We start from the raw sequence: 27,807 nt of genomic DNA, 5'->3' as shown, positions 1-27,807 counted from the left end.
GAGGGAGCAGAAAGCAGGACTAAATGTTTCACGAGCCGAAACTCTCTAACAAACCGTTTTCTGATCTATGTTTATATGAACTTTTTTTCTTATTTTTGGCTGTAGAATCATCTCCCGAGAGAATGCCGTACAAGTTGGAATCACAATGTGTGTGTGCGCGCGCTCACATCTATAAAAAAAACTAGACGGTCTACGGATCAAAAGATGTCTCTTTCTTAATTTGATGGTTCATTTATTATTACTGTTATGCGTTTGTTTTAATAATTACAACAGCGCACTAACCACTAAATTTGCTCAATTTTTTCATGTAATTTTGATGTCCAATTCTACAAAAAAATTTATAAGATGCTTATATAATGTAATTACTTAATAAAATAAATTATTTTATTATTGATTTTAAAAAGAGAGTAAATAATATTAAAAAGGATATCATTAGTTAAAATACAACACAAACACTTCATTTTAAAACACAATTAACGTGTACTGCAAAAAAAAACTCATTTTGTACAGTATTATTAAAATTACCTTAGTAAGATATATTAAAAACATATTTTTTCTTACAAATGTCTCAACATTATCACAGCACAGCACGGAAAAATAGCATTAATAATCTGATATTATGTACAATATATTTAGACATCTAAAAACATTGTTTCAGACATACAACATAATTTTATACTATACGATTATCAATCTATAAATAACATATATTAATGAAAAGTTTATAATTTTATCTATGATATGCATATTAAAATATTTTATACAGAGAATTCATTATAATTAATTAATTATATTTATGACTGATTAAAAGTATAATTTTTGATATGCATTATTATCAATAGTCAAGTAATGGCATATTAATTACAAAAGTTATAAAGTTACAATATAATATAGTAAGATAAGCTGGAATAAAATTTAAATAATTAATTAAACAAACAATTATTTTCAAAATGATAAAAGTAATAGCCAACAAATCTAGAACAAAAAAGAAACTAACCATTCAATTCAAATTAATTTAGTTAACACAAATATATGCTATGAGTTAGAACGAATCTTCAATGCAACCTGTACACATAATATTAGTTATTTATTACTTTAATGTGGTTTAAGATTTTTATACCTTGCCCTGATGTGCTAGCAAGAACCAAGAAATACAAACTTCATTTAATGTGATAACTGAACTGAAAGGTTTAGAACCAATTTTACAATTACTGCCTGTCACAAAATAAAAGTAATATAAATGAAAAAATAATTTAAACATGTTTCCTTCTGTATTCAAATATCAATATGTTTATTCCTTTTCATTGTTTTATTCCAATGAAAATAAATTTCAAGATATGTTAGACTAACTATAAATTATCACAAATTCCATCTATTGAAAATACACACAATTAAAAAAAAATATATTCATTATGATACATACAAAAAAATTACATTTACATCAATTACACTTCACTACAACCTTAATTGCTATTCTAAGATTATAAAAAATACAGTAATTTTAAATCAAGTAATCAGGGATCTTTGAAATATAAGATCCTTGGTGCTAAATTGCCTTATTCTAAGTGGAAGAGGGAAATCTGAAACTGTGAATCCAAAGTTATAATCACCTTAAGATAAATTTCACTTTAAATTTCACACATTAATGAAAATATAACTCTGATAAGATTTTAACAACCATTACCCCCACTAAGCCCAGTAAAGTATACTTTATATTAGTACAATCAAATGAGAAATTAACATCCTTTAAATTTAAGGACAGCTATTTTCCAACATCAAAAAATTTTAAATATATACATCAGAAATCATGCACTAAACTATAATGAGCAAATTTCACTCACAATTTCATCATGAGCACAATCTGAAACACAATTTTTCAGGCAACACATTAATTCAAAAGAATCATATTTATAAACAGTTTTTTTACATCCAGTGTAATTAATAATTTTTTTTTTTAATCTGTACTTTTACATAATTGTGATTAGTAAAGCTTGAGAATTATACAAAAAAACATACTAAAAAAAACAAAATGACCCTCTCTAACAGAGTATACAACACATATAACAAACTGAGACATTAATTCAAAACAAGTTTAATTTTTGGTATATCTGCTTTGTAAAAATACAAAATAGATATAAAAAATTTTTAACATCAAAGTTCTACACTCAAACTTTTATAGTTAAGTACAAAAATAAAAATATTTTACTTACTTATAGAAATACATAGAATATTATTTAAAAATATTTCATATTTTTCAACTACATTTACAGGTTAACAAATAACAAACTACATATATATGTGTACATAAGACTAAAATTAATTTTAGAAAAAAACCCGTTATTTCATTAGTTTATTCAATAGCTTATTTGTTTATCATGAGTGCCAAAAATCTAATATTAACCAAAGAATATTTTTTAACTAAACTATCCACAAGTTTGTTACCACTCAACCAGGTATTGAAATTTTTCATTTAAAGTTTCTGTGATATCTTAGGGAATCACAGAAACTCTCCTATAGTGATGCTAATTATGAATGTTATATTAATAAAACACATACATGAAATCTTATTTTAAAAAATGAATCACGGTACATCAACAAGCATATTGAGACTCACAATATGTATTGCGGAAATCCTAGACCTTAAAGTGGTGTGGTCTAAGTATTTTGAATCCACATTGTTTGTATTTTAGAAGGAATAAGAGACCTAGCATTAACTGCAAGAACTTCAGCCATAAATTTTAACATGTACCCAATGAAAAGGAAAAAGAAAAGACTTGTCCCTGGACAGGCTTTAAAATTAATCATATCATACCAAAGATGGTGGCTCTACAGGTGTTTACATCCTCAGCTGGGATGAACCAAGTAGGGTATTTATTCAAGGCAGATTACAAAAAAGGATTAAAAATAAAAAATAATCCTTAATGTCTCTTCAAGGTGGGAAGTATATAACATGCAATCCAAAAACCTTCAAAAGATAATGTTAATTTTTAACCACACAGAGAGTAGGTCATTACTAAACAATGGCTTTTATGGACAAAATTAAAAAATATAATGTAAAAATTGTTTTACTTCTTGAAACTGTCATCCATCTAAGGATAAGATCAACCCTCACTCATTTTAAAAAATCCCTTTCAGCAAGCCGGAAGGCAGAGGTAGATTTCACCAGTGCTAAGTACGGATAAGAAAGATTTCCACTTTAAAGTTAAGAAAAACTTCAAATTTAATCAATATGACAATTTGCATGTAAAAATAGTTTACATGCAAATATATGCTTCTCTTGTCATATGCTAAAAATGCATATGACAAGAGAAGCATATATACTGGAATTTTAATTCCAGTTCTTACAATTTCAGTAATTGTCATTCCCTGCTGTAAAGAGTTGGTCATATCAAAAATTGTTTCAGACAAAAGTTTTAGGTAATGTTTAGAGGACTAACGACCACTTTAAACCGATTTGATACTGGGCCTATTAAGGGAGGTATGATTTTTTTTTGTCTTCAAAACCCCAGTTTTTCCACCCCCTGGGCCAATAGTTGGTGATATCAAAAAACTTTACTTAGATAAATTAGGCCCTTATCCAAAGAATAGTAGGAACTTTAAACAAATTCAATATTTTACTTAACAAGAGTTATAGCGATATTTTGTTTTTTCAGAATAAACCCCCCCACATTTCCATCCCATGGTCTGATTTTGCCCATTAATGAACTCAACCAAAGATTTTGGGTTGTTATATTTTATATATCAATTTGAAAGTGATTGCTGCAAAATTACGGCAGTTATCATGTCCACAAGTGAAATACATACATATAACCTTTTGAACTGACGATGGTTTTGGGGTCTGGGGGATGTGAAACACGAAGATATGTCAAAATTTTCTGCAAGTTAAATCATGGTACCCATTACAATAAGTAGCTTTCTTATGAAATCTACCTAAAATGGATTGTCATGTGGATGTATCCATCTTAACCATATCTGTTCAGATGGAATATCTATTGGAGGTAGTTTTCATACAACTTATACAGTAAAAATGGATAAAAATCAAGTAATTAGTTAATTTGTAGCAAATGGAGAAAATTATGATAAACTGACAAAACAGCCATTAGTTCTCCAATGCTAATTAAATTCTCACATAACTGACAAAAAGCAAAAATCCTCTGAAAATAATTGAAAAGAACCATTTACAGTCATTTAGCTCAGTTAAACATGGTGTACCGTGCAGGGTAAATATAATGATGTACAGTAAAGGCAAAAAATTGATGGGTCGAACCACCTGGACTTTCATGAAGTATTAATGGCAGATCATTAATGTCAAAAAATGCTAAATGCAATTTTTACTTTTAGGCAAATAACTTGCAATGCTATCATATGATGAGTAAATGATCACCACAAAACCTTATCAGTACACTGATGCAGCTAAATTATCAGAGATTGTGTAAAATCAAATTTAAATGGAAGTTAACTTTTAATTGTATCTAAATACATACATTAACAGTATGCCTATCGATTACTGAAATCAATTAAACAGCAATTTCAAATTACTGATTAACAGCCATGTCTCCAAACCCAGACATTCTAAAACAGATAATTATTGACAAAATATAAATAGGCTTACACTCTTTTGTAAAATGGTAAAATTTAATGATTAGCGCAAGGCAAGAATAACAACCACATTTTACTATATTAAGAAAAACAATGATATTGCCCAGAAGCTCAACAATGTAAAAATGTACCACACAAGACTAGGTAAAACAATGAGAACAAAACACATGTAATCCTGATGCAAGTACAGCTAACTTGAAGCCATGACACTGACAAAACATAGTGCTTGTATAACTAAAAAAACCAAGATTAATTCATAAACCGTTTGGCAATAAACAAAAAAGTACTTCAATTACACAAACAAAAATTCAAATTTTTGTTAGCCTGTTAATCCAAAATTACAGATTCAAAACAAAGTCTCAAATAGTTAGATTTTTCAACAATGAAGTATTTTCCAGCTACATTAAGACTTCCCTTGTTATTCCCGTTTTAAGAAAGATTTAGCACTTAATTTAAAAAAAATTATAGGCCAGTATCATTATTGTCCACATTTTCTTACATATTTGAAAAAAAGGCTTTTAAAATTTCTTAAAAAATATAATGCATTAACATACTTTCAGCTTGGTTTTAGGAAAAAATTGTTTTAAGTTTTTGGAAAAACCCAGTAATTTCCCAGTTTTTTGAAAATATTTTAAATTTGTTAGGTACCAAAAAGACTTAATTTTAAATGTTTTGCAATCTCAGTACAATATTTATTTTGTTCAACATTTTTATTAAAAGAAAAAATTAATAGCTATTGTATCGGAGAAGCAGCTTACAACTGGTTAGTCATACTTTACCGATCATAAACAGATAGTTGAAATTACACCTGTTGATAAAAATGCACAAGTTAAACTATAGGTCCTCATGTGAGGATCTACATGCTACATACACCTAGATGTAGAACACCAGAATAATGTAGGGAAGTATGCTCAGACCCTTGCTTTTTTTATTATTTATTAATGACCTGCTTCAAAGTTTTGTACCATTCATTATTACTTTCTTTGTAGATGATACAACTGTAATTATCTGAACATTACTTAAAAGAAATTGTAAACTCTGTGATGGCAGTTCAAAAAATTAATCACCAGATAGATTGCAACTATTTAACTTTAAATACAAATAAAACAATTCCATTGTTCTTCTAAGGTAGATGTAATTAGGTTAATGTGTAGGTAGAATTACCATAAATGATAACTATAGCATTTCTGTTGCCGATAAAGTGAAAATTCAAGGTGTTTTATTAGAAGTTCTCTTGGGACGATATCAAATTGATTTTATTTACAACAAAATGAAATTGAATTGTTTTTGCCTTGAAGCACCTTATTAAAATTGGTAAGCTTATTATTAAATATTTATTATACTTACATATATTCCAGTCAAAAGTTAAAGTCATTTCTTAGGCTTCCTCAAAAATTCAGAATGAGTTTTCAAGATATAAAAATAAGCTATCAGATTCGTATTTAATGATGCTCAGACTGATATTCAGAAAATTAAATGTTATCTTATCCTTGCTTTAAATTTATGAATGATCAATTTTTCCCAAAAAGAATAGCAATTTTTTCTTAGAAAATAACTATACACATCTCTATCCCACAAGACAATAGAACTGTTTGTATATAACTTAATTCAATACTTCTGCTTACAAGAAAGGGTCTTATTATGCTTCTATTGATATTTTTTAATAAATTAATGAATCATTTAAAATGTCTTCTCAACAATTAATTTAAAATACAATTAAAAGATTCTTCTTTTACAAAAACAACAAACTAGCTCACTGAATTTTTAAATAATACTAATTAAAGATTTTTTTAAATACTTAAATTTCCTGCATCTAATTCAATGTGTATATTATATGTGCTCAAATAATGTTCAGTAATGCTTTCTTGTGCATCTTTTATACTTCTTTTAATATTTAATATCTTCATGTATTTACCTTAAACTATTTTATAAGTTTGTAATATAAATAATTAATATGGGCTTTAATCACATGTATTTTTTCTTATGATTAATTATATCCATTTCTGATGTAATTTATATTATACATCACTTTCTACCAATCAGAAAAAAGATTTATTTTATTATTAACATATAAGAAAAAATTATTATTTTCTGAAGAGTGACATGTTGCTTTGAATTGAGGGGCGATTAATGGGAAAAAATTTTACAAATTAAAATATTAAATTTATTACCTGGAAGTGAAATTAAAAGATAATAAATTCCAGAAACAGCAACTTCTTGTTTAAAAATTACTTCAAACGAGTTAAAATTTCATAAGGGAAATTTCATCTAACAATTACTTAGTAATTAATTAATTAGTAATTCAAAAATAATCTGAAACTTTAACACCAAAGACACTCACTACTGCAGTTACGAATAAATTCATGATTCCTTTGTACATGAAAGAATGAAAACCATTTTCTATTCTTTGAAGGTATGAATTACTTTTCATGATACGCATTTTTCCATCCCTTGGGCCAACGGTTGGTGATATAAAAAACTTTACTTGAATAAGTTTTAGGCCCTTATTCTAATACTAGGAACTTTAAATGAATTTGGTAGTTTACTTCATAAGAAAGTTATAACGATATTTAATTTTTTCGAAAAAGTCCTCCCCCATTTCCAGTCCAAAGTTCGATTTTGCCCATTAACGAACTTGACCAAAATTTTGGGTCGTTATATTTTACCAATTTGAAAGTGATTGGTGCAAAATTACAGCAGTTATCGTGTCCACAAGAAAGTGAAAATGTATGTATGTATATAAGCTTTTGAACTGACAGTGGTTTTGGGGTCTGGGGGATGTGAAAAGCAAAGATACGTCAAAATTTTCCGGAAGTGGAATCATGGTGTACCCATTACAATAGGCAGCTTTCTTATGAAATCTACCGAACAAAAACACCTAAGAAATCATCTTCATCATCAGGTACATACATATTTTTTGCCAATAAAATTTTGTTAATCAATAAAATATAAAATTTATCTGCCAAAAAAGTGCATAAATAATAAATATAAAAATTAAAAAAAGTGATAGTGTAAATATCTTCATTTATCACAATGATAGTAACATTTTTATCAAATGTGACAAAGCACTCAAATTTGGATTAAATATTCCGGAAACTATTAATACAACAGTACCTAACACAAACAGAACTATAGTACTACTGCAAATGTACATCTGCAACAGCATCTACTACGTATATTTGACAGCAATAAACTCAATTTCCAATACCAATAGAGACATGATCAAAATAAAATATCACTTATCTGAATTAAACAATAACATAATTACTCATTTATGCCAAGTTTTACGTAATGTCTTGGGTTGCCTGCTCCAGAAACATTTATACATGATCGTGCCATATGAAATAAAACCATAAAAATCCATCAATTCACCATTGCCAAGATCACTTACAATAGGGAAAATTGCAATAATATTATCAGAACAATATTATTAAACCCCTTTAATTTCATATACCATATCAACAAGAGTTCTACTCAATTTAACATTACTGATTTTAACGCTAGTAACAATTTATAAAAGCTAAAATCTTGTAACAGGAATAGGTATGAGATTTCATTAAAAGAGAGATAGGGAACTATCACAGAACATTACACAATTATCAAAGTGCACTCAGCAAGAAAGATTGACAAAAACATATTTGTACTTATGTTCTTTGTACACGCATAATATCAACAGCTCCTTGATTGCAGATCTATACTCTGATAGCCATGGCTAATTAAACTGCAAGTAACCAGTAAGCAGTGAATAATATTTTTCTAGTTGTTTGTTTATTCATGTACTTACTAATCATATCAAGCAAGAAAATTTCAGAAAAACTGGATGTCTTGTGTGCAAGTAAAAATAGAAATAAATCTAAAAATACACTAATACATAAAACCATATATCTTAGTACAGTATTAAATATCAATATCACATTTATAAAAAAATAATTAAATGTTAAATATTGTAATAATCACAATACACATAAAAACATTATCAGAGAACTAATATCAATCATATTACTTATTCATCAATTATAATTTGTTCACTATCACATTTAAAGCATTATATAATTATCATTTTTATCAATTAACACTTTTTATACTAATCATTATAATTAAACGTATTTATACATTTAAAATAGTAATCAGAGTTTGTTACAGATTTTTAACTTATACAACAAATATATACAATTTAAGCAAGAGATAAGTCTTAAGCAATAAACACAGAAAAAACCATCATTAACATTAATATTCTACAGCCACAATAACAATGTAAACAATAATTATAATTGTAAAGTGTTTCACTATTGAAGTTGTACATTACTTAATTATTCAATAAAAATATTTTTTCAAAAGTTTTACATTTTCTTCAGTGACTCTGAAAGTTGTTTATAAATATTTTATTTATCACTTAAACTATAGTATTTATAACATGGACTGAATTATTGACAAACTTGATAGTGTAAATTTTTCAATTATAATTAAAGGCAAAATTTCACCCATAAAAAAAATGATAATTATGACTTTTAAAACAAACCAAAATAAATTTAAAATTTAACTAAGATTTTTTTTATTTACGTCAAAATGTTTTCAGTAGTAGATAATTGTTATCAGAGACTAGCATGGAAATAAAGTGAACTCTCACTAAAAGCTGTTGCTGCAAGAGGTTTGTATTATTCAGGAAGACATGATCAAGTCTGTTCAGAAGTGGTCCCTGTTTGTGAACTTGTAAAAAGTTACAATAGCAGTGATGCAGTATTATAAAGCTTTTTACATGAAAACAGAGCATGATGTAAGGTTAAATATCTGATCTTATTTTTTTTTTTTAGGAAAATGCTTAACCAAGACTTAATACAGTGCTGTAGTTAATGTTGAATGCAAAATTCTTCTAGCAGTCAGTAAAGTCTGTAGGTATCTCACAGTTTTTAAATAAAACCAAATGTTTTTGTCCCATTATAATTTTTTGTGTAATGAAAAAACAAATTGTAAAATGCAACAGCATCAAATTGGAGCAAAAGCTTAGTACTAAATAAACTAAAATGATACATACAATCCAGCAAGCATTTGGCAAAACAGTAAAACAATTTCAAAAATGGCTGAACTTCAATAGAAAATGGCCATCTGAAACGGATGAAGATTTAAAGAGTTTTTAATGATACTAATAGATCCTTTTTGCTTTCCCAAAATTGTATATAATAAATATATTTTAAGTCAAACAGCTGATAAATATTATCAACTTCTCAATTAGTTTCACATATTATGTCCCGCAAAAGACCAGACACGGTTGTAAACTCCATCATGAATGTCCTTACATCTATTTCATAACTTCTCAGCTAAACATGCAATTATCAAGATTTTCCAAATATCTTAATCTCCAGATATAACTCCTCTCCTCATTATTTCTGGTTACTTCCCAAACTGAAAATTATATTCAAAGTCTTAAAAAGGTTTTATCAACCTAAGAGCAGCTAAATGTGTTACTATGATTTTACTTGTAAGGTGACACAACACCTGAAACTGAATATATAGAATATTTCTGTTTTATCATCCAGAGGTTGGATAATTAATGAACAAACCTCATCAAGTTATTGTAAAGTGCTTTAATATGTGCAGTATATTTCTGTTTAAAACCACCAAACAAACTGGTAATTCATTTAATCTAAAAGCTTATACACACACAGATGTTCACCTTACTCTTTCAGAATCAACTTTGAAAACGAAAGATTTCTGGACTTGACGGTACATTTACTTCTGTCTCTATTCCACAACCGATTTTAAATTTCAGGGCAATTCTTTTTCTCACATTCAAAGAAAATAATCAGCTACAACTTCTGATGGAATTGTAATACCACATCAATCATTTATGAAGGATACCCATAGTGAAAAAAAGTAAGAAGTTCCATAAATCAAGCAACTCTATAGGGGGTTTCTACCTTACCAGGTCAAACTTTTTTAAAAATATTTTCTGGACCTATATACTTTCAAAAATACATTTTTTAATTTTCAAGTTGAAACTCATAATATTTACAAAGTTATAAAGAATCAAAGTAGTAGAAATGCAGACAGAATTTTGAAACTCAGCGAGTGACCTGAAGTCTCAAGTCAAAGCCCCCTCCTACAGTTTGCAGCTCCTTCAAAACCCTGCAAACATTTTCAATTATTAGAAGACCTACTAACCTACTACAGAAATATGTGCAATTAAGAAAAACCACATCCACCAATCCTTATAACTGATGCAGTCCATGGATTGGTACTACAGTTCACCACCCAGGAAGTTGCTACTGCTATAAACAAAATGAAAAACGGCAAAGCACCAGGACCAGATAACATCCCTGGTAAAGTGTGGAAACTATTAGGACAATATGGTACAGAAATTCTAGTCAGTTGTTCAACCAGATCACACTATTGCATGAAGTAACATCAGAATGGAAAACAAGCATCACCATACCAATTTGGAAAGGCAAAGGTGATGTCAGTGACTGCATAAACTACAGGCCAATTCAATAGCTATCCCACGCAATTAAGATCTTCATGTAACTGGTAGATGCAGACATTGTGAATATTGCAACCATTTTGCCAAACCAATGTGGCTTTGTGAGAGACTGTGGAGCAGCTGTGCCATCCATGTTGCACGCCTGTTAATTGATGAATATTGCAAAAGAAACAAGCCAATCATATGGCATACTTGGACCTTGAAAAGATATTTAATAAGTTATCACATCACCTGATATGATATGCACTCAAGATCTCACGGCATACCTAAGGTCTACATATACTGTGTCTAACTTCTCTACATGGATGTCACCGGCACTGTTTGCTGGCACTCCCATCCTCACCAATGTTGGCATATGTCAGGACACCTCACCCATGGACACTTCTCTATGCAGATGATATTTCACTGGCCTGTCATAGCCTTGCACAGAAATGGAATAAATCTCAGCAATTATAGCCTGCATCTCAATACCATGAAGACCAAATACATGGAGTGTGGTGATCAAACTGAAAGATCCATAACCATCAGTGGACAGTTGATTGACAGTTACCAAATTCAAATACCTGAGGTTATAGATGAAATCAAATGGTGACACATTGCAGGACGCACAGATATAGACAGTAAATGCATCACGAATGAAGTACAGGCAGGTACCAGCATTCTTTGTGACTATAATTCCAGTGAATTTGAAATCAGTGTACTTGAAAGTTTACAAGACAGTTGTTAGACCGGTAGCGCTGTACAAAATTGGGTGCTGGCCTACCACAAAAAGCATGAATAAGTCTTACACATCAACATACCAAGGAACTGCGTATCCTGTGATGGTAACTCTGCCTAACACACATTGACCATATCACAAATATGGAAATATGGAAGTATGAAAGCCAACTGGTGTCATGCCAATACCTGAGAAAATGAGAGAAGCATGATTGCAATGGTTTGGCCCAGTTTTGCGCATTGACAAACCAATCAGTGGCCAAAATTGCATTCCATTTCAGTCCAGCAGGACAACAGGTCACACAAACGAATTAATTACAGGTTACGGCACTTTTAGAATTTATACTACTTTTTTCTTGTCTGTCACAAATTACATTAATTTATATTCTACTGCTTATAGAAAATTAACTAAAAACAAATGTATGAAATGAGGTAGAAATGCACCAGTCAAGATGCTCGTTAGATGTGCTCAAGTAGAGTATAATGAAATTTTAATAAAACAATTTCACATATTCATTAATATTCACTAAGAGTATGAGAATTTCATTTTTTTAATGTAGTGAGACAGTACATTTTTTAAGTATACATTTACCATCAGTAATTACAAATTCAATTTGTGAAGTCAATGAAAAGTGACAAATAAATTTATCTTTATATACACAGGTGAAAAATTAACATTCAATAAAGGGATAATGCTGTTATATGTTAATTATCTGTTCGGAAAAAATGATTCATTTGCTTAATACAAATTGTAAAATCGATTTATATTTAGTCTATGATTATCTAAATTAAGATGGAATGAGTTTACTACATAAAATTTAAATTTTACTGTTTTGTAAAAAAGTACATATATAATTCAATATTTAGACACATTTTATATTTTATAATACACAATTTCATGAGAGAAGAGGTACATTAAGTTGCCACTAAATGTCTCAGATTCCTATTGATAAATATAAGGGATGTGAAATAAATGAGGTATCAAATTTACTTTTACTGAGAGTAATGATTTTCATTATAGAGCCAGTCCCTGTAGTGTCAAACAAAGGTGTCACTTGTATAGTCTAAATATCAGCAGGAAAAACTATTGATAATCACAGGATAAATAGGTAAATAAGATAAAATATTCAGCATAGTGGCTTAGAGACTAATAGATAGAAAAAAGTATAAAACATATTATGTTTCATGGAAAAGTTGAATCCCATTTTACTGGATGAATCCATTTAAAAACACCTAAGTACATTCCAATTTTATTGTATCTATCTTTAGACAAAACATGTACATAACACCACTTTTCAAAAAACTGCATTCAGCAATATCAGTGTTATTATCTGAACATACTTTCAGAGTCAAAAAGTCTTTTGAAAATAACATTAAAACATTAAACTCACTTAAATTACAATAATAATTAAAACAGTTAAATATATTATGGTCATAATTCCTGCTATTAACTTTGTACCATCAATTTCACAATACCAATAATATGCTTACAGTATAATATGTTCACAAAAGACTAGAAGATTAATTTATTATCCATATCCATTTAATAGTAATAATAATTTATCAGTTTTATATACACATTATTATATAATCATAATAGTAAAGTAGCATAACTTACAAAAATGTTTTATAAGCACATTTTAATCAAAAAGTTATGAAATACCTTTTTTATGACAATATGAAAATAATAGATAATTAGGATATAGCAGAGCACTTATTAGTGAGATCAACATTACATTAACACTATATAAAACTGCATCACCACACTCACAAAGAAAATATAGACTTACAAGGTCTAACACAAATTACTAACAGGTGGACAACAATGTAGTTACAGTGAAAAAATGTAAAAATCCTTTTTTTATAAAAATTTTATATTTTATAGCAAATAAATTTTCACATAATATAGCTTGTGTGGATTCAAATAAACAATAAAAGCAACTTCCAAAGTCAACTAAGATATTCAATATTTTTATTATACAGTTACTTTTTACATAAAATGTATTTCATTGTTGTTCAATGGATATATTAGTTTGTATTAGTTGGTCCAGTACCAATCAGCTTGTAAGGTACAGTCAATAACTATCTGATTTTAATACAAACATTACCAAAATACTAGCTATAGCTTCTGGGGTTAAATTAATAGAACAATTTCATGAAATATCCTTTCATTACACTTTTTCCAACAAATGTTATTCTATTCTATGATATTGCAGAAAAGATTATGAATATAATCTTTCACCAACCTATGTTAATAATCTATAAATGGAATTTATTTTACAGTGCAAGGAAAGCAATTCTTGCAACAACTACTGACAAGTTAAAGCAAAGTACAATAATAGATGATATTTAATGGGTAGCAAAATCTTTGAATAATAATGAAGTACTAAAAAGAAAATAATGGAAAAAGTTACAGCCAGAAATGATAAACATTAATCCAAACAAATAGTCTAATCAACAAATGTACTGAGCTTTGCAAAACAATTACAGATGTGGAGGTATGGATGTGAATGATGTATAAAAATTAATAACAAATGATAATGATGATGGTCACAGAAATTACATCCACAGCATAATTGTATTCATAATAAATATCAGGGAAACCATAATGAAAGTAATGATGATAAACCAGCATTAGTGATTTGAAATAATGGAGGTGACTGCAGCGGCTGATATAGCTCAAGTCACTTCAAGTGACATAAAAATAGACACCTGACATCACATTATATTTATAAAGCACTGGAGAGATACTGCAGCTTACTTCCCATATGTCTGCTCGATTTGACTAATTTTGTTAACATGTGATGGGTTTGATCTACATTAAAAACTTTTCTTGCCTTTACTGTTATGGAATAGTCATATTATCCTGGTGAGTGAAGACATGTTTTCAGTTCTCAAATAGCTAAATAAGATAAGAGCCAGGGATAAATAACTGAGTCGGTCAAATATTTTTATCTGGTTTAATAGATTCAAAAAAGGTTATTAAACAATCAAAGATGATCCCTGGTCCAGCCGGGAGTTAACTTCAACTTCAAAAACCAATGAAAACATTGTGAAAGTTCCTGATTTAGTGTACTGTGATATGGATTTACAATTAGGCAGATGGCTGATGAACTAAATTTAAGTTTCTATGTGGTTCAGTCTATTTTAACACGAAGATTTAAACAAGCATCAAGTGTTTACGAAATTCATTCTGAAATTGTTGTCAATTAGAAATAATACCAACTTGAAGTCTCAAGAACTGATTAATCAAATCGAAACTGAACCCAATTTTGTTAAATAGGGTAATTAAGACAACAAATCGTGGGTTTATGGATATGACCCAGAAACAAAGGCACAATCATCATAGTTGAAGGGTCCACCTTCACCATTACCGAAAAAATGCAACAAAGATCATTAAATGTGACAATGTTAGTGGTTTTCTTTGATTCTACGGGTATTAAGCATCACGAATTTGCCCCTAGGGGACAAACAGTTAACCAAGAATACTACAAAAGTGTGCTCCAGCATTTGCGTGTAAATGTATGGAAGAAAAGGCCTGCACTTGGCGAGACAAGAACTGGGTCCTCCACTATGACTGCGTTCTTGTTCAAAGGATTTTTAGCCAAATTCAAAATTCCTATGCTTCTGCAACCCTCCCTATTCCCCTAATTTAGCCCCTGCTGACTTCTACCTGTTTCTTGAATTGAAATTTTTACTGAAAGGAAACCAACCAATTTGACTCAACTGAAGATATTCAGGTAAATACCGAGAGGGCTCTTAACACCCTTAAGAAAGAAAATTACAGGAATGCTTCCAAAAGAGTAAACATCATTGGAGAGGGTATGTTGAATCAGAAGGGATTCGCTTTATACATGATCTATCATAATATCCTGTAAGTACAGGCACTTTGAAATTACAAACCCTATCTTAGAACTTTCCAATTACACCTCTTAATTCTTTCTTTATATTCATACTTTTCATCATTCCAAAGTATCTAGAATTTGGATTATCTAACTTGTTCCCCAGTTTATCTATATAACATATTTTGCCCACTCTATTACACATTACACAACATATACAGATTAAAAAATAACACCTTTCACCTATATAATATAAGAAAATTTCTACCTAAATATATACAAGAACAGTCTGGCCATCACATAACTAATGAATCTTCATCCAGTCTGCAGTAACTGTTGTTTATCATAATTTTTTTTATTTCATTCTAATAAAACAGAAAGAAGTTCACTCTCTTACTTGTACTGAATTAAATAACTAAGAAGTTAGCTTCTTGATATTTATCTTCATAAATAAGCTTATTGATAACAAAAAACTCTTATCACAGTAAGTGTGTCACAAGGGCGGATCTCCAGTTTTAAAACCTTGAAAATATACCGAAGTACCTAGTTTTTTTACCTGTAACTTCAGTTCCAGCAAACTGATTGCCATGAAAATCAATATGGCTATTTTTACTAACTTTACATCATCCTACCACGTTTCATCAAAATCAGTTAAAAATTGCATTTAGTAGAACAAAAAAAGCACCTCCCAAAATTTAGTACCTCCCAAAAACCCTGTTTTTTTACTTTAACTCTGGTATGTCTGAACCAATTCATCTGAAAATCAATAGATTCCAATAGATTTACATCACCCCCACCAAGTTTCATCAAAATCAGTTAAAATTTGGATCCAGTAGAGGGGACAAAAAAATTGTGTATATATATATGTGTGCAATACAAACATGACCAGGTGCAGTGTGATTTCCAAATAAAGGCAGTAGATCTGATATAAAATGTTACAAACTAAATGTTAATTTATGAATAGTTAGGAATGAACAACCCACTTGTTCAATGATGTAATTTGTTATGAAATTAAAATTTTCCTGTAACTGAATATGTGTGCTCCTGGTTATTATCGTACTATAAGTAAAGCATTTATTCTCCAACTCTAATAACTGAATTTCTAGATTCTTTATGAGACTGTATATTTACATTAATCTTTATTGAATTCAATACTTATTCTAAATACAAATCTCTTATGGGCTACTACTTTTTAAGTAATTTATATTTGTTTTACTTACTTCAAATTTGTTTTATACCTGGAAATAATGAACTTTATTGATATTTACGTAAATGTGTATATACGACTTGAAAAGTTAATTATTTTAAAGTGTTGTTTTCTTATTCCTTTATCTATTGTTTTTCACCCTAAATTAACAGCATTATATTTCAATTTCTAACAAAACATGATTAAGAAGTCCCTGTCTTTCATCCTGAAGGTCATTGATTCAAATTCTAACCAGGTATGGCATCTTTCATACATTAAAAGTAATTACACCTCATTTGCTCAAACAAGCTGGTGTCAGGAAGGGATATCAGTCAATAAAATCTGATAAATTCGACTTGCCTAATCTCAAAAATGGGGATAAAAAACAATTAGTAGATTAAAAATTAAAAATTGTAGCTAAAATAAATCATCTAACTGACTTAGAAAATATATTTCAAGCTCTTTTTATCCTAAAAGAAATCACAAAACATGAAACAATTAATTGACTTATAAGACTACAGTTTTTTATAAAGTATAAAACGAGAAGAAGCAGTATTAACAGGTGTGCTTGTCAAGATAAAACATGCTAAATCAGTCTGTGTGAATGTAGTTCCAAAATTATGGTGAAATATTCTTTCTTCCTTTTACAAAAAAAAAGGTAAATCATGCAGTTTAACTACACCAGTCTCAATAACTTCCATAAAACTGTCACACTTTTTTTTGCACAATTTATTAAATATTTACAGGATATTATGATTATAGTAGATGTTTAAAATGTTAATAGAATATGCTATTGAAAAGGATTTTAGAATTTTTTAGCAATTTTGCTAATAATGCAGACTCAAAAAAAAAAAAATTAAATATAATTACTAATAATAAATTACACAATCTAAAGATCATTAATGATGAAAATGTACCAAGATACATTAACAACTCCATTCAAAGACTTGATTTAATAGAAACTGCTACAAACAATAGACAGTTAATTTTTTTTTCATGTGAGTGGATATTTTATATAAATACAAAGCATCCAAAATGTACTTAATATTATTACATTACATATAATAATGATAACAGATAAATTTGCAAAATAGTAAAGTAAAAGTAACTAATGGTATTCAAACACTTCACTTTGAAGTATACAGAAAAACCTTGCAAACCACAACTATCCAGTATTTAACTACTCAAAAAGTCAAATTTTAAATAATAACATACAACATTGTATTTAAAGTATGGTATAACCAACAAAATTATAGCCACAATCAATTTTTTTTTTAAGTATTTGTATAATCTAAAACAATAAATATCATAATTCTTTACTTTAACTCACCAAATATGGGCTTTTTAACTTCTATATGTATGTAAAAATAAATTTTTTTTTAATCAATAATGATGAGGAGAATTACATGATGGATGGTATTGCTGATATGAGATTACATGATAAAACTTAATTCATCTCAGCAAAAAATCACATGATGGGACATATAATTTGTTTAGCTGTGGTTAGAAATTTTTACATTGCATATAATCTTCTTCAATTAACTAACATTATTTAACACTATTATTTAATGATTATGCTGGAGAAACACAAAAACTTAAGTACCATTAAAAATCAACAACTGAAGCATATTATTTCATTGCAATAATTAACAATTTATATTAAATATATAATCTATAATATAAACATTTTTATATTATTATTATTTTACTACACATATGCATATAAGAGCATAATAATTCTTAAAATCTTTACAAAAATACATTCTATATTTATTTCTAATGAGATATACATCCAATAATAAATAATACATCTAATTAAAAATAAATTCTTCTAATATAGTTAACATGTTTCATTTAAACATATTTTATATATATACATATATACACACACACACACACATACATGAAAATAATGTACTCATTAATCATGTATATTAAAATAGCAAATGATAAAACATACATTACTAAAAATCTGCATTGAGCATTTAATGTAAATATTCTTTTTTATTAATTACATCCATTTTAATATTGATTTATAACAATAATTATGTATTTGATCAAAATAATTCCCTTTTTTTAATATTATCAACTCCTACAAAAAAGAACTTTATATTAAAAAAAAATATATAAGATTAACATATTTTAATAAAAAAAAATAATTTGATGTACATGACTTTCTATATAAACGGTTTTCTAGTGTAGATCACATTCAAACATTTTCATAATTAAAATATTTTATTTAGTTAAGAAAAAATAAAAATTATTTAAAAATTAATGTAACAAAATAATTTTTATCAGTTGAAATCTTAATAGTACTTGCATATTTTTGTTTCAACTTTATAAAAAAATCTAAAGTTAACCCAAATGTGTAATGAAAACACTCACTAAATAGTTCTGCCTACCATTTGCTTCTAAGGAAAGATGAAATGTTCCTTGAGGATACAATGTTTTTAGGTCACTCATCTACATAAGTAAAAATGGCAAGGCTGTTGCAACTTCAATAGCTGGCTACTTTGTACATAATCCCTTCAAAAAACTGAACTTTCAATTATAATACAAAACCAGATCTAGCTGATGTTTTATTAGAAAATTTCCTACATTTCTACAAATCAATTTGTTTCTAATCTACAGATAAAAGCAAGGTGACATTATAAAAGACTTTTAAATATATATAAAAAATCACAGTGAGTGCAAACATAAAAATCAATTGGGATAAAGTTGTGAAAGATCTTATAGAAGATTTAGTTTATGATCCATTTCACAGTATTATATATACATGTGATCAACTCAAGATGATCACCACTGGGATTCAGAAACTATAACTTTTATGAAAAAGCTTAGATTTATGAAAAACCTTCCTTAGATTTTTCCCTACACTAAAAATACAGTATTACAATTTTTGAAATGTTTACCCTTTCTCCAATATGGCAGCCAACTTCATTATTTCAAATGGAAAGCTCATGTTTTTATTGCGTTTTTGGATAGAAAATAATATTTTAGGATATTTTTATTTAAACGCATCAGAGCTACAGATTGACAATTATAAGATCAAATATGGTGGGCATCTGCATTATTTTAAATAGAAACCTAATGTATTAGTACCTGGTTGTTAAATAATATACTCAAAGTTTGAAAATTAAGTAAAGTGAAAAATAGAGTAAAAGTAAGATTAAAAGATTTTTCCCTTGAACAGTGTGGTTTCAGTTTTATTTATTATGACGGAAGAATTATAATAGAATTATAGTGTAAATTATAACAAATTTTCAAAATGGCCACCATTAGTAAAGTTGCAGGTAGTCAATATCCTGAAAATGACATTAACAGTGCTGATTTTGTTAGGGAAGCTGTAAAATATACTTCAAAAAAGGCCAGAACATCGATCAAAATATTTTCAGTAAAAAAACTCTGTTCTGGCAATGTCACTTTTTTTCTCAGAAGACCTACTACTTCATGGATTTCCAACTAATCTTGCATACAGTTTAAGTAAAGTGAATGCCTGTCGGGGTATTGCTGTGCATAAGTATTTCTCGTTATGTTGAATTCCTGTTACTTAAAAAATAAATTTCCAGCATATCAGCTTTTTTATTATTATCAAACTGTAATATTACATTCAAAAACTGCAATAAACATTCAAAAACTATAATAGATAAATAAATAAAAATAATGAGTATTAAAAAAACTAAAGTAGTTATTAACTTCTTGACAACAACTAATGAATAAGGGTGACAACACATAATCAATGAGTGTACTGTTAAAATTTGAGAAATTTTTTAAGAATGAAAATAAAAGGTGATAACTATTTAGTATTAAAATTGCATTTATTGTTTTTTTAAGTTTACAATTGTCAGCTTGTAGCTCCGTAAGGATCTCTCTTGTTTGTGTTTATTAGCTTCCAGAATCATCGTAAGGTATTACTTCAGAGAATGAGTGAAGATGATATGTGTGAATGTAAATGAAGTGTAGTCCAGTACAGTCTCAGGTCGACCAATCCTGAGATGTGTGGTTAATTGAAACCCAACCACCAACAAACACCAGTATCCACGATCTAGTATTAAAAGCTATACAAAAGTAATTGCTTTTAGTAGGATTTGAACCTTAAAAACTCTATTTTTTTCTGATTTTAAAATCAGCTGATTTGTGATGATGAGTTTAACCACTAGACCAACCTGATGAGTTAGCTCCGTAAGGCTGGGTTTAGAAAAAAATACTCAAGAATAAAACTCTCATAAAATATTATTTTTCTACCATAACTGCTATAAAAATATGACATTTATTATGTCATTGTTTTATTATATATATATATATATATATATATATATAATTATAAATAAATATTTCTTGGCTGAATAATTATAATACAAAAAAAATTTAATATTATAAAACAACAATTTTAACCACCTTTTTTAAAAATTGAAATCACCAATTGAAAAACTAAAACAGTCTAATGTAATAGTATATAGTATTCAATGTAATGACTGCCAGGGTCGATATATAGGGCAAACCATGCAATACCTAAAAAAAAGCATTTGGAGGTGCATAAGTATAGAAAAATAATGAAGTTACAGCATAATCCAAACACGAAAAAAAATTTCAATTATGAAGAAAAATTTTGGATTATGAGATAAATAATACTAGGAGAATGGTTCTTGAAATGATTCATATTAAAAATTCTATTAACAACAGGGAAAATATAAATGGTTTAAATGGACTGTATGCAAGTATAATATAATATACCTAATTAATATAAATAAAGTTAGTGAATGATTACTACGTAAGATTAGATATTGATTTATAAAGGAATGGCTATTTAGTTATACAATATGCTATAAATATCAAATTCCCGGGTTAGGTAAATAATTGGAGAGGTGAGGAATATAAGCCAGTACATCATCATGATTGACCAGTCCAATAGTGTGGATCATAAAAATATGTACTGGATGGGTGGGAATTAACTCCCTACTGAAAATTGTTTATAACATTTTTAATGCTTAAGCAATTTTCATGAAACAAAAAACATTTTGTTCCTTACAGTGGTAGAATTTATTACATGATATTTCATTTATGTCATTGCAGGGATCAGTGGCGGACCATGGCGCAACGTCTAACCTTGCGTAAGTGGGCTCAGCTGGAATCCCAGTACGAAGTATGGCGGTCTGTGATACAAGTACCGAGATGGTGGCGAAGTGTTAGGACCTCTTGCCTTGGTAGATGCAAAGGCCATAAGGAATTGCCTCTTGAAGCTAATTAACACTGGTTCTGTTATCAGATGTTAGGAGACACAGTCACCCTTCAACATCCAGTATGAAGGAAAATGTGCAAGTGATTCAGGAAATGTTCACTCGAAGTCCTCAGAAATTACAAAGACAGGCCTCTCCCGAAAGTGGTTTAACCTGACACACAATCCAAACTGTTCTGAAAAAAGAGTTGAATTTTTGTACATGGAAACCACATTACTGCCAGGAATTAATACCAGAAGGCTGAGATCATCTCAGTTGGAATATGGGAGATGATGCTTGCTTGGTATAAAGACTGGTCTGATATTTTCGGTAATATCCTGTGATCTGATGAAGCCGTGTTTCATGTTGGGAGGTTTGTTAACCGGCAGAATTGCTATTATTGGGCAACAGAGGATCTGAGGGTGGTTGTTGAAAAAAGTCAACATCACCCAAAAGTCACAGTGTGGTGCAGCATGACATCCACAAAACTTGTGGGTCCACGTCTCATTCAGGACACAATGAATGCAGAACAGTACCTTGATATGGTTGAAAATTGTGTTCACAGAATTGTATCCACATGGGACAATTACAACGATCTATGGGGTCCTGCCTCACTTCGCAAGTCCTGTCTGTGCATGGCTCAACAACATCCATTTTACAGGACGCTGGTTGGGACATCATGGCCTAACACCTCTGGGATGGGCAAAAGAGGAAGTTAATCAAAAACTCTTGATGAATTGAAGGAGGGAACTTGCTAAGTTCTTGGAAACATACCGCTGGATTATCTGCAGAAGTCTGTCGCAAACATCCCCATCCGTTTACGAAAACTGGTAGATAATGGTGGTGATTGTGGAATTTTAGCAATGCATAACAATTCTATCATTGTAAGTAAAATGGGTTTTGTTTCATTAAAATTAGCTAAGTATTAAAAAAATTATAAATAATTTTGAACAGGGAGTTAATTAATTCCCACCAACTCTGTAGGTTTTGTAATTACTCTTGATAAAGCTTCACATTTGAAGCAAAACATCATGTCATTTGTTGGGTGGTTTTTATTTAAGTTTACATAATAATTGTAATATTGTAAAAAAAATTTTATAATGGTTGCTTTAACTAAAAATTTATGAAAACAGAATATTTGTGATTTGAATGTTTTTTGTTTCTGTTTTTGAATTATATATATTTTTTTATTCCATTTAATATAAACCACCTAATACAGAATATGAGATAAGGCATATTCTTACCTTATCTCCATTTTACCATGAAAGTACTTTCACAGGATCCCGCATCCTCAGTCATGATTGAAATATATTTAATTAAACAGCATATTAAAAATTAAGAATAATGAAAATTGCGTATTAATTTGTTATATGAGTGTTGCTATCTGATGAAGTTTTTTATAAGATAATCTCCTCAAACATTGTCTGATGGTTTATCAAACTGAAATTTTATTTGTATTTATATAAATAATATTTTTTTAATATATTTAATTTTACATAATCTTTATTAATTTCTAATATCTCTGTTACTTAATATTTAATTGTTTATCTATTATTTTATTAATTATTTTTCTGAAATTAATCTTTTTAAAATTCATATTATTCCTCTGTACTGTTAAATTATATTTGAATACTATTAAATAAACCATCTAGTACAGAATATTGAGATGACATATCTTTACTAATTAAGGTAATATATGTCTTATCTAAATATTCTGCACTAGGTGGTTTATTAAGAAAATTGAGATATTTTATTACATTGATTTATATTAATAAACTTTTAAAATATAACTTAACACTTCAGTACAGAGGAACAACATAAATCTTAAAAAGAATTAATTTTGGTAAAATAATATATAATATATATATATATATATATATATATATATATATATATGTGCATGTGTGTGTGTGTGTGTGCGCGCACGCGCACGTACTCTTGTGGAACTGTGGTCTCAAACCAAAATTACCTTCTGAAAAACTTTAAAAAAAGACAGATGGAAAAAGGAAAAAGCCAACATAAATCATCATTCCCTGACATAATTTGATGAAAGTGGAAAGTGGACAAGAGGACAGTCACCTTCATAATTTTCATTACACTTCACAAAACTCCACATGTATCTGCTCAAATGAATTCTTATTGCAAAATTTACTGAAAAGCAGCAGTATTATTATGTTAATAGTGCCAAAATAGATTGTTCTTCTTTTGTAATTTTTTTTAATTTGCTTCTTAATACAATTTTCTATTTTTTTTACATACAGTCGTGGTTGATTATTTTACTTCACTCTTTGATAAACACAATAAAGAGCAGATAAGATTATATTGATTAAGGAATAGTTGCTCAACTGTTAGGGGCAATTAAGAAAAATCAACATAAAAAAGAAAACCCATTCTATAACCTAAAGGCAAATTTTAAAAAATTAACCTCTGGAAAAAGGACTTGATCATGCAGCGCATATGTCATCAGTACATAATACATCTTGAACATATGCTAATCATTGAAATGATCCACACATTGAACAAACCCTTAAAGCACATCTCCATCTCTCTGGATCAAAATTTTGTTTGACCAGTTATAAACAATAATTTTTATTATAATTCTGTTTTATTACAATATTTAAAAAGAGAAAGGAATTAGGGGGAAAATGACCTTTCTAGAGTGAAATGAAAGTTTTTTACAACTTTTAATGTTTAAAAAGTAAATTGTAATCAATCTTCAAAAGGTTTTCCATTTTTTAAAGAATAGTATTGAAATTTTTACAAAAATTCAAACATAAATTTAAATATTAATGAAAGTGATATTAATTTAGTGAATGAATTGATAAGCTACAAATAAAAATCAAAAAATCAAAATACATCTTTTATAGTGAAATTAATCCCAAATTCCTCAGAAATGTTGAAAAATATGTGTTTAGATTTATTATTAAACAATTGGAAAAAATATATACATATACAAATACAAATCAATGTTAGAAGAAAAAATGAAAAAAACAAAAACAAAACAGAGCAATAAATTATTTGCAGAAAATAGAAAAAGCATATAAAATATGACATGTATTTTGAAATATGTTAGATTTTATTTAACACACAGAGGAAATGAACATGTATATAAGCAAATGCAACATGGAACAACCATGTTGCCATCAGACTTGGTAACTATTATGGTACATTAATTTGGGCATTATCATTGTACACATTCAATAGAGGGATTAGAATTTCCTACTAAAATGATACATAATGTAACATATTGATAAACCTGCCAATTCAGAAAATAACACTGCGTCTATCATAATGATATGTTCATGGAGGCACGCTACATGTCACTGAGATTAAGTAACCAGTTTAAGCAATTTTTTTTTAATTTTAGATTATAGAAAATTTTTTAAACTTAAGACAAATTTTTGTTTTTTTAAACAAATAAAGGCACGAAAAGAATCCAAGAATTCATCAAATCTTGAGTATTAAAAAAATTTGACATACGTAAGTAAATAGATTCCATTAATCCAATAATCTCTCAATAATCCTCTCAAAATTCTCTCAATAATCCTCAGCTAAAAAGTCACTAGACTTGTAAATAATTTTTTTATAGGAATTAAAACTTTGTTATTAGAAACTATAATTTTACAGTAGAAGTAATTTGTATATCTAGTTATGTTATTTAGTTTTTTGGACTACTCAGTGTACATACAGACTTTTATGAAATCCCAAAAGTTATAATTTTTTGTTGTGCTTTTTTATTTTCATTATTTCACCAAACTAGTAGTTTACGAACAAATCTGTTAAGAATTACAGAGCATGATATAAAGAACCAAAACGGCAAAATCTGTAATTGATGCATGGTTGTAGCTTAAACTGATGAGGACTCGTCTGTATTCAAAATATTAACCAGATTTGAAGTTATAACAGTAGTACAGAAGAAATGCCAACCCACTCATGTTCTTTATTCATTCATTACAATCATTCAACTGTTATATTATTTTAATAAAAATAAAATAAAATATTTTTCTCAATCTTTTTCTACCGCAGAACTTTAAAACAGAAAAATTTTAATTCTTTTTCTAAATAATATTTACTTATTTATATGTTTAAATTTTTAAGATATATTTTAAACTGTTAATAGATTAATAATAATAATATAAGAGGCAACATACAATTTTTAAAATATTTTAAAGCTTTCTTTCTGTAACAAATTAATATATAGTGTAACAATACAATAAACAACAACTATTTATTAATATATTAATTTACATTAACTTAATATATTAATACAATAATATATACAATATAAATATAATATTTATTATGCGCATAAAAATATTTTTTTATTTAATTTGTTATCACAATTCTTAAAACACACATTCTTTTATACATCATAATTATCTAATAAGGATGTCCAAAAAGTAAAATCCATTCAAGTTGTAGTAATAGTTTATATACCAAATAGAAAAAATTTAATCAATGAAATTACATCTAATTAATCTTTTTCATTTTCTAGATCAAAAAATTGGATTAGTACTTGTCTCAGCAGTGAACAAGCTTATATATGAGATATTACTGATCTCTGTAACATCTGATATACAAGTTTACATTATTGTTTCATGCATTTTGTGAGGTTTTATTTTTATTATTTTATTTATGCCAATAACAAATTAATTACAGAATGTGCCTCTTCTTGGACTTAAACTAACATGGGCATACTAATTTTAACTTATTGTCACACTGGTCTAAAAAGTCACACTGAGATCAGCACACTTACTTAATGCAGGAGGAATCATATTTAACTCAACACTTGGCTGAGAAACACTCATGGTGGGTGACTGAAATAGACATTATTTGTTGAACATCCCTCATAGAATCAAACAAAAACATATTCATTTTAATTTTAAATTTAATATACAATGTTTTTTTAACTATTATAGTTTAACAAAATCATAATTTTTATATTACATTAAACAATATAGAACAATTTTCAATAATAGTATATTTAATATTTTTATATTTAAAAATTATACATTTTGAGCCATTTCTTTATTCTGATTATTTGATTACATTAATTAAATTTATGTATTTTTTAACACTATTTGCTGCTAGGCACTAAATTATATTTAATTATTTGTTTTTATGATTATTAAATACCAATAAAATGCAGCATTATTCAAATATTGAGTATACTTTATTCTATTTTTTACTGCTACTATTCTTGCCCTCATTTTCAACTTTTGATATAATATTTTACATGTTTCTTTTTTATTTAACAAAAGAAGCAGAAATACAATAATCTGTATACCACAGACGCTCACTGTTGGCATAGTTTATTTATTAAAAAAATATCACACTTATAATAAACAATAAAACAAGTTTTCTTTTCATGATCGCTACTATAAGAAATAATATTAATATAACTAATAAACAGATATTCTACAATAAATCTTGTACCATTTATACATTAGATTAATGATATACATGAGGTATTATAAAGAACAAATTCCTGATCTGTACCGATTATATTCAACTACCTTAGAGACACAGGTGACCACACTGCTAGAAGCAATCACTGCCTGCACTCCCAATATGAATGTGACATGATGGTAAGCCACATACAATTCTGTAATCATATATTACGGCTGCTGTTCTGCCAATCCCAAAAAGGTTGAATTAGCAACACACATGCGTTAAATTAATAGGTTAAGTCGCATGTCTATCTCTTCTGATACATTTAATGTTATGTCACCTCACAGGTGTATAAAAAAAGAATACACTTGGAATTTCCTT

The sequence above is a fragment of the Lycorma delicatula genome, chromosome 8 (assembly GCF_047948215.1).
Source record: "Lycorma delicatula isolate Av1 chromosome 8, ASM4794821v1, whole genome shotgun sequence".
Taxonomy (NCBI): Eukaryota; Metazoa; Arthropoda; class Insecta; order Hemiptera; family Fulgoridae; genus Lycorma; species Lycorma delicatula.
Note: the sequence above shows the minus strand (reverse complement) of the source record.